General features: G+C 37.1%; 1 long non-coding RNA gene across 2 annotated transcripts; it reads left to right on the top strand.

Moving 5' to 3' along the window:
* The first annotated feature begins 5,090 nt into the window (after positions 1-5,090).
* LOC113636826 lies at positions 5,091-9,632 on the top strand. 2 transcript variants are annotated; one of them, XR_007144738.1, is made up of 5 exons: positions 5,091-5,219; positions 8,403-8,617; positions 9,052-9,077; positions 9,161-9,196; positions 9,510-9,632. It is a non-coding gene; the product is annotated as an uncharacterized LOC113636826 (long non-coding RNA). The 2 variants fall into 2 exon arrangements; XR_003439179.2 differs by having other exon boundaries at positions 9,049-9,077.
* Positions 9,633-9,859: the final 227 nt, after the last annotated feature.

Raw genomic sequence — 9,859 nt, 5'->3', positions numbered from 1 at the left:
TCAGCACCTGCCTAGACAAAAAGTCTGATGAACATAAGGGGATGTCTGCAAGGATGAAAGCCTGCACCCCTGACCCAGAGCTGGAATGGCCTCATGTGTAGCAGACCCAAAGGGACAATGAGGCTGAGCACTCTCTGTGCCTTGGCAACAGAGAGGCTTTAGCCTAGCCATATAGCTGTCATTGCTGGGAAGATGGGAGCCACCTGAGCTGGGGACAGATTTGCCCGCATCATGGAGGATTCCCATACTACCCCCAGAAAGGTAGTTCTCTGAGAAGGAGAAACCACACACTTTCTGGATTCAACCTGAGGCCTAGAGACCTCATAACAGCAAATACAGCATCTCAATGATTGGCCACTATGGCCTCCAACTGGACCAGAATGAGCCAGTCATCCAGTTAATTTAGTACATGGATGCCCTGGAGATGCAGTAGTGCCAGGGCAGCCTCCATGCACTTTGAAAATGTGTGTGGTGAAAGCACAAGAAAGCACTGGAACATAAGGGGGACCTACACTATATTAGACAGGCGTTTTAAATGTTAGGGCTGATTTGTGTATTTACAGGTCTTTATTGTACATCATAGTACATAAATTAATGTTTCCAGTTATGGCCTACAAATTTATAATAAAAATATCCAAAGCAACTGAGGCAGAATGCACCTGAGCAGTTGAAGGTTATGGGTCTTGTCAAGGTCCAACCACAGAAGCTTAGCAGCTTATATTGCTCTGATCTGCCTTAAACACTAGTCCACTGGTTTGTTCTGCAAGCTTATACAGGTCCCTTTACTGTCAAATTAAACAAATTTAATCTTTATCATTCACTAGCTTATAAACCTACATATACAATCTAAATAGATAACCATCTATTTTATACAACCCCCTTTTTAATGTTCACTTGAAATAGATCCACAAATGTATAGATGTTGCACATAGAAAGTGTACCATAGGGTTGGAGATGATAGTGTGGGATCCATATGCAGAGTTTATTTAATGAAAACACAGGCAAACACTCCAAAATGGCAGGCAAGGTCAAAATCAGCAAAACAGGCAATCGGTCCAATAATCTAAACAAAGCAATTCGTGGAGCAAAGGAAACAAAACACAATCCAAAATTGTAAATCAAACAAACAATAGGCAAAGGTCAAACAAGTGAGAGAACAATGGAAAGAAAATGGCTCAGTAAATAGTAAGACCAAAAATACTTTGCACTGTTTAAAGGCATGAGCCTGTTTGAATATACTGAAACCAGGATGTAACCCAGAATCGATTAGTGTAACTACAGCAAGAGTGCATGTGCTGTGTTGTGAGATTACTAGATTTGTGAGTAATCTGTGATTGGAAATGAGTATCTGAAGAGCAATTTCTGAAAAAACAAAGAAAAGAAAAAAGACAGAAGGATGATTATGAAAGCAATTTGCCTGCATTAAAGGGAATAAAATACACCACCATTGTTTTGCAGACCATGTCTTTAATGTTCAATTTGCATTTTCAGTTATGCCAAAGGGACACCTGAGATCCCCGTGACCCGAGAATTTCGGATAAGCGGTAGAAAGTGAATGAATTAATGAATGAGTTATGCCAAATGGTTTTTTGACTGTTTTTTAATATTTTTTTCATGTAAACATGGATTTATTAAACAAGTTTTTATGTGTTCTCCTGATTACAATTAAAATTGGTTTGTATTGTGTAATATAAAATATACTTAAGTTGCAAATCTCCTCATAGTGAGCTACATATTAAAGAAACAACCCACGTAGGCTATGCATACAGTCTTGTTTTGAAACAAGTATTGCGCTTTAAAGGCAATGTGAATGGAAGGCATGGCCGTGCAGCTGTGTGAGAGGGATTAAAATAAGCTTTGCTTATACCAAGAATTAATATTCACAACCCTTCACAGGTTGCTACACTTGCAGGACCTAACTATTCAGGTGTTGGTGCTCTTGTGTTATTTTAATTTCCCTCAATGATGTGATAGTACTGGAGGACCTGTGAATGTTAACAACTGGAAACAGCTGCATGTGTGCTGTCAAAAGGGCTCCCAGTGTAATTTTCATGATGGTATGCCGACTTGTCTTATTGCAACAGCAAATGAAATGAATCTACTTTCATTAAAGCAGCAATACGTGAAAAGAGTAATCTAACCACGTTTTATTAAGAAACGCAAAGCCATGTTTGCACTTTAGGGTAGAGAATAAAAAGATTAAGATATCAGGCTGGAACTTTGAAGAGTTCAGAGATGACAGATCAAAGTGTATAGAATTGAATAGGAGGCATGCCTGGGGTAAGGGGAACATTAAACAAAGGAGAAAGATAAAATTCTTGCATGAACTGAGCCACTGTTTCACAATATCTAGATTGAATGTTTGAGATCTGAGAATTAGATACATTTTAGTCATTTTAAAAACAGAGAAAGAACCTGAGGAAGCATTAATGCATATGGAATCAGTTTTAGCTTTTTCAACATTAATACTAATACTATTACTGTCAAAAGATATTTTCTGTACTCCTCTAACCTCTGATAAAGGAATATGTGGACTGGGATCTACTTCATTTTTACTTACACTATCAAAAGCTCAAACACGGAGGTTGATGCTATTCTAAAGAGTGTAATGGATTTTATTTTATTATTTATGATAATAGAGTGCCAGGGTTGCTGCCTCACAGCTCCGAGGTCCAAGATTGGATTGGATCAGAGCTCAGGTTACTGTCTCCACAGGATGAACATGTGAAACTAGTTTAATGAGATGAAATATTTGCATTCTTAATGAATTTCATATAAATCTCAAAGGTATCTATTTCGGTCACTGCGAAGAACTACGCAAGTTTAGTTATATTTCAGTTCATTCGCACACACAGAATGAATTATGTGAAATTTTCTCAAAAAAAAATGTTACTTTTTATTACTATTTATTAAAAACAGTAATTTGGAAGATAATGATTTGTGGTGGCCTGATGAGAAGAAAAAAGTACCTGATGAGAAAAAAAAAGGTACAACATAAAAACAACATTCAGTCTAGTTTTGTTTGTAGAGACCTTCCATAAAACACAATTTCTCATAAAGCACCATGGTGTAGGTCCCAGATTCCCAGTGAACAATTTGAAGGGCAAAGGAGCAAAGGAAAAACTCCCTATTTTGACATAAAAAAATCTTGAGTGAAGTCAAAAGATTCAAAGAGGAAATTGTACTCCCTCAGGCATTACTGGACATTGTGAAGGAAAAAGTGAAGGAGACATGGAAGAAAGTAGGATAAAAAGAAACCGATGCATTCTGGGGATTCAGAGGCTGTCCACCAGATGGGAAATTCTCCTTCCTTTGCTACTCATAAATATTTCAGGTTTATGATCACTCTTTTATTGCACTTCATCACTGGAAGCTTTGGCATTTTCAACAAATGAATAATATCGATCCCCAGTTCTGTCTGTGGTTTATTAGTGGTGGTCATTCGATCCTTGGGTGTGTGTGTAGAAATTCAGAGCTTGTCTACTACAGCAAATGCCAGTGATACATTTTAATATTAAAAAATAACTTTGTTTATGTGAAGAATCACTCTGGATTTCTCTGGAGGTTTGAGTGTGGGATTTGTGTGAGAGATAGTAAAGAGGAACTGGCACTACAGAGAGAAGGATGTAGGAGAGAAGGATTGCTCCACTGTTGTTTGTCTCCCACAGTGCATTAAGTCTTTTTAACAGAGGAAGCTACTCCTTCACACTCCTTCACACACTCCAGCCACCACCTTGGATAGTCACATTCAAGTCACATTTGAATGTCAAATGGCATAAAGATATTTAAAAATCTTATTTTCATTCTTTGCCAAGTATGCAAACTGGCATCGAGAATGCACTCCACATTTGTATCAATCATGTTCCACATTCAGTGTTTGGTGAGTTATGAAAGGTTCTAGGCATTTAAGTGAAGAAATGCACATCTCATTTGACAATGCTGCCATTACAGACACTTTGGTTTGCATTTTGTTGTGGATCAAACTTGAAAATAAATTGAAATCATTATTATAATAATTATTGTTATTGGAAATATTAAAAAGTGGTTAAAATATTAATTCTAGTTTACAAAACTAATTACAATAATAAAAAAGGTTATTACATAAGTATCCACCCCATTGCTGTTAAATTAAACAGGCCATTAAAGAGCATTTTGCAAACTTAATAAATATACCAAAATGTGGGAAATGGCAATAACAATAAAAAAAAAATAAAAATACATGCAATAGAATAATAGAATAATATAATAAAATCTACAACTATACTTCTACTACTACTACTACTACTACTACTACTACTACTAATAATAATAATAATAATAATAATAATAATAATAAGAAGAAGAAGAACTAGAACGTTCATTTCCTGAAGAAAATGTGAATGGTGCTTGCACGTGGCAAATCTCGGAACCTAGTGCAGACGAGCATGTGGCGTGACCAGAATACAGAATACAGAATACGTGAGGCAGTTCCCCTCATTGTGCTTAGTGTTTTGATATGTCACATGTCCATGTTGTGCAAATTATTTATTTTCACGTGAAATCACGTGACGTCATGTGACTTCATCAAATGACACGTGAGGAAGTTCCCCTTATTGTTCTGAGTGTTTTGATATGTCCATGTTGTAAAAAGTTTTTTGATTTTGCATATTTTGGAGGCAGGGCTGCAGCACAAAAGGAAGGCCAGTCGGTACACCAATTTAAACCTTTGTTCAGAGTATCACCACAAAGGAGCTGGCCGAGTTTGGTGTAGATAGTTCGAAATCTTGCCGAATCTCCAAAGTTTATAATGGGAGTCTATGGGGAAAAAGGTCACTTTGAGACCCGGTACCGGAAGTACCGGTACTCAAATCGCTTATAAAAGTCATAGCACACCTCTCCTCAATGAGCCGGTCAATTTGACACCTAATTCATGGGTCTAGGACAAAAGCCGCGGGACAATTTACGCGACGAAATTTTGTCCAGAAGAGTATGCACAATAGTAAGAATGTTACTTTGCAAGCACCGTTAATAATGGCCTATCCACCATGGACAATTCCCCTCCAGGCCACAAGTTAGCAACCTCATGCATAGTTTCTTCTTTGGTTATTCCACTAATTTACTGTGCACACCTGTCTTGTGTATTTCCTTCTGTGTTTTCCCTTCAGGTTGCTTGGCATTTGTATTATATTACTTTGCATTATGGTTACATGAATGAGTTATCCTCTCTTGTATTCTCCATGGTAAGTTGTTTTGTATTCTTCTTCGTTTTTCTAGCCCAGGGGTATTTAATCTAATCTGGAAAGGGACTCTTTGGCTACAGGCATTATTTTCAACCAAAGACTTAGTAGGTGACCTTTCTGGATAAGATTGAAGACCCCTGGTGTGGCGTTTGTTCATTTACTTGACTGTTTTTGTTCAGCTTACATTTTGTTAAAATAAATTATATATGTGTGTGTGTGTGTGTATGTATATATATATTATTATATATATATATATATTATCTCTCTCTCTCTCTCTCTCTCTCTCTCTCTCTCTCTCTCTATATATATATATATCGTGTATATATATATATATATATATATTTATATATATATATATATATATATATGAGAGAGAGAGAGAGAGAGAGAGAGAGAGAGAGAGAGAGACAGAACCTTCAGTACATCCACTCTAAAAAAAAATTAATTAATTAATTAATGACACAACCATCTTATTCTTCTACTTTCTGCTTTTCCGGTTATGGTTCATCTGTTTCCATCTATCCGGCATCTTATACTCTCACACCAATTACCTTCATATCCTCTTTCAACACATCCATATATCTCCTCTTTGGCCTTCCTCTTGACCTCTTACCTTGCAGCTCCATTTCCAACATCCTTCTACCAATATAATCACTCTCCCATCTCGACCAACAGTAGCCCAATTTCCGCCGGTACCCTATAGGTCGTACAGCCATTGTTAACCCAGGCCTCGACTGATCCAGTATGGAATTCACACTGACGATTTGAATGTTTAAGTTTGGCACGTTCTACGCCGGATGCCCGTCCTGGCGCAACCCTTTCTATTTATCCAGGTTTTGGACCGGCACAGAAATCACTGGCTTGCAACCCCTGTGGCTAGATTAATGACACAATCATAATGACACAAAAAAAGAATATCAGCCTTTTTAATAGCAAAAATAGAAATAGCAATTGCAATCTGAAATTATTAAAACAATCCAACAATCCCAGTGTAAAACACCAAGCTGTGCCCCAGAGTTTGCTACAGGCACAGATTCAGGTAAAAGCATGAATCTGGCCAAAGTTCTGAAAAGTTATCCTCTAAGAATAAATGGTTTGGGTATAATTTTAAGATGTAACATCCCTTGCAGCACTATTATTAGAAAACTGAAAAGAATGTCAAAACTAGAGTAGTCCTAGAGGATATAGAAGAAATAAAGCAAATGGCATTGAAGCACCAGGATTGTCCAATGTGATTAAAACAATGCTCATGTATGATCTTATGTATCTCCTAAATCTTTTTAAGCTAATATTTTAATTTGATGGCTTTAACAAATTTTGCACTTAAGAAAAATGTCATGATGGCAAGGACACACATAGCAAAGCATCTGTCGCTGTTATTATCACACAACACCTTTTGCTAAGGCAAGGACTTTTTTTCTTCCTCTTTGCAATTGGAACCCCATTCAAAGAGGTTAAGTAGGAGTACCAGGGCTGGCATGATGAGACACTTCACTCAAGGCTAATGATAGCAGAATTCAGTCTTGATTATTCATTGATCTTTAAATCGCTTGCCAGACACCGGCTCTCCATCAGGATGGATGTACCCTTAAGCTGTGTTGATTACTGCAAGTATTCGGGAGCACACACTTGTCTGATATTATGAACTTATAGAGCATAACCTCTCCCTCTTCCTTCGTCACTCAATTCCCTAACAAGTTTAGTTTTGTGCAGTGGGGATTTAGATAGGAAAACGGCAGTGCTACAGTACCAAATGATGGGTTTTATGGTGCAATTTATGTCAAGCAGTAATTGGGAATTAAAATACACAGTATATCATTTTATTGTGTAGAATTGAACATTTCAATTCACTCTTAAATTGTTTAAAATCTGTCCAGAGACTGCTTAATTTTTGTATGAACCTTCACTAACACTGCTTTGTGTGGTAAACAAAAGGACTTGAGACATAAAAATAGCCAGAAATGTTTTCTTACACTATTTAGATACGATAAAATTTGTACAGTTTGACCATTTTGAACCTCTTCTCATCTGGATAATATCTAGTGCCCTTGACAAAAATGTCTTTGGCTAGCATTTCACTTAGAAGCTGTAGTGTTCCCTTGTGGCACATAAAAATGAGTCTGGGAAGCATTTGCATTTTCATTTTTAATGAAATGTCATGTGTCTAAATCTGAGATGACATTGTCTCAGTTTTCACCTCTTTTGGTTTTTCTGATTGGGAAATGAATAAAGTAACCAGTCTAGGCTTTGGTAAATAAAATGATGCAGGTCAAGAGGTTTAGTTAATGTTTACAACAATCTTCAAAATGCGTAAAAATATGATCTCACTGATCTTGTGCCAACTGTAGCATTAGATTCTAGTTCGTGGCTGACAGAATTGGAGCTTGATGTCAGGTTCAACTTCTGTCAGTCAAGAACTTTAAAGAGAACTTTAAGGTTCAACATACTCTGCTTTCTGAGATGCTTTTTTTCTCACCACGGTTGTAAAGAGGCAGACATCAGACCTTCTCCTCACACCAACCATGCCACAGTGCCACAAAATCACTAAGATCACATTTTTCCTTATTCTAGTGTTTAATATGATCAAAGTATCACTTTGACTGGAAAGTCTTCTGAATATGCTCTACAAACAATCAGCAAACTTAAATCTATAGACATTCAACACCCAGTTAAGGGATTAACGGATCACTAACTCACTAATTCGACTCTACAGTATGTCAGTTACACTTTATGGTTTTGAGGTTTAGTAGATTATCTCTACACAATCTAAAAGCTCCATATCTTTCTGCTTTCATTTTGTTTGGAGGGTGCAATTCATGCACTATATTTTATTGTTCATTACATACACTTATAAGCTCACATCAATCCTGGAGTTGGTTTCTATTGTGTTTAGAGGACAATACAAATAATATGCAATCAAATTATCCCCTTAAAATGTTTTTTCCATCTGGGTCAGCAATATTCTGGAATATTTTTGAATAACCCTGGAATAATAAATAAAGGTACCCTGAGATTGAATAAATAATAATTGGTTTATTAAGCAGTTAAACGTTGGGCTTGACACATAAACCAGTGTGTGGTCAAATTAACCAGCATGTGTTCTGTTATATTTTGACCTGGCACTGGGTTGTAGAAATGACTAAAATTGGGTTACGTTTAACCCAACCTTTTTTTTTTTTTTAGAGCGTACAGATGGGCTGGAACCTGCTGTGAGATGTCCCTCTATGAGCTGCTTCTCCTGCTCATTAGCATTGTGCCACAACAGTATAACTGCTCTGCGCCAAACTACTGTAGGCATCACCTTTTGCTTTCTCTGGAATCAAAAGCAAATAAGTTTGCATCTCCCAATGGTGTGAGTGCACTGGTCATCACTGAACACTTTTCAGGGCAATCCTAAGGTGAGACCTTTTACTCATGACATTGCTTGTACGTGTTATCCTTGTCATTAGGAAATCTATGCAAGGGAATGATGTATGATTGTAGTATTTATAGCAAATACTGTGTCATACATCATTATGAAACCTTGATGAAAGCTCTGTGTGTGTGTGTGTGTGTGTGTATGCGTTCATGTGTATGTGGGTGTGTGTGAAAGTGTGTGTGTGTGTGTGTGTGTGTGTGTGTGTGTGTGTGTGTGTGTGTGTGTGTGTGTGTGTGTGTGTGTGTGTGTGTGTGTGTGTGTGTGAGCACAAGGTGGTATCAAGGTGTTACATGCTTCTGATTGTTATTCAGAGTCCACAGAACAACATTTACGTATATACTGTATAAAATGTGCTGTAGCCAAACAGAACCCTCTTAAATATAATCCATGATACATTTTATTGTGCATTAGCAGGACACTTTGGGCTGCTGATCTGAAGGGTGAGAGTTTTCCAAGGTAATTTATTTTCTCTGCTCTGAGGGTTCATGCACATAACTAACCCTCTGCTCTTACCCCATTGTAGGTGGTAGGATATGCAGTGGTGTTTATTTCTAAAATGGTAATAAAAGTTTTCTTTTCCTTTTCTTTTAATTTTTAAGGTCAAGCCCTAACACGCACACAAACACATACACACCCACACACAGACATTCAGTCTCAGATGTATGGTTTGCTTAAAACCAGTTTAAACCAGTTAACATATTCTGTAACAATATTATCCAGCCTGTGCCCAGTGAAATATGTCATATAAATGTTCTGCCAAATAGTAGTTGTGATAGACTTTTCAGAACTTCACATTTGTAAGAGTATTAACCAAAATTAGAGATTTTAATGGATCAGATTTTATTATCACCTCCACTTCTGTGTCACTGCAGGTGTTTATTGTATTTCCTGCAAAACATGCAATTTATTGTGTGAAAACATGAAGAAATCAGGAAGATTGCCTCATCACGTTGTCCAGGACTTTCATTTCATTTTCCGATGGTGTAAGACTTAGACAATGGATCAGCAACAGGCATAATCATTAATATTTCTGCTTGTTGCAGCAGTGAAATGAGAACACTTAATATAGGTTCCAATCAGATCCTTAGAAACTCAAGGAATGAATGTTGCTGTACTTTTGAATATCAATCAGTTTTACCTCCTACGGCTTCAGTAGCACGTTGCTTGCGCAGTTGCTTGCCCATTTTGTTCTCTGGAAACTAGAAGACATACAGTATATACA

The sequence above is a fragment of the Tachysurus fulvidraco genome, chromosome 1 (assembly GCF_022655615.1).
Source record: "Tachysurus fulvidraco isolate hzauxx_2018 chromosome 1, HZAU_PFXX_2.0, whole genome shotgun sequence".
NCBI lineage: Eukaryota > Metazoa > Chordata > Actinopteri > Siluriformes > Bagridae > Tachysurus > Tachysurus fulvidraco.
Note: the sequence above shows the minus strand (reverse complement) of the source record. Positions and strands in the feature narration are given on the sequence as shown.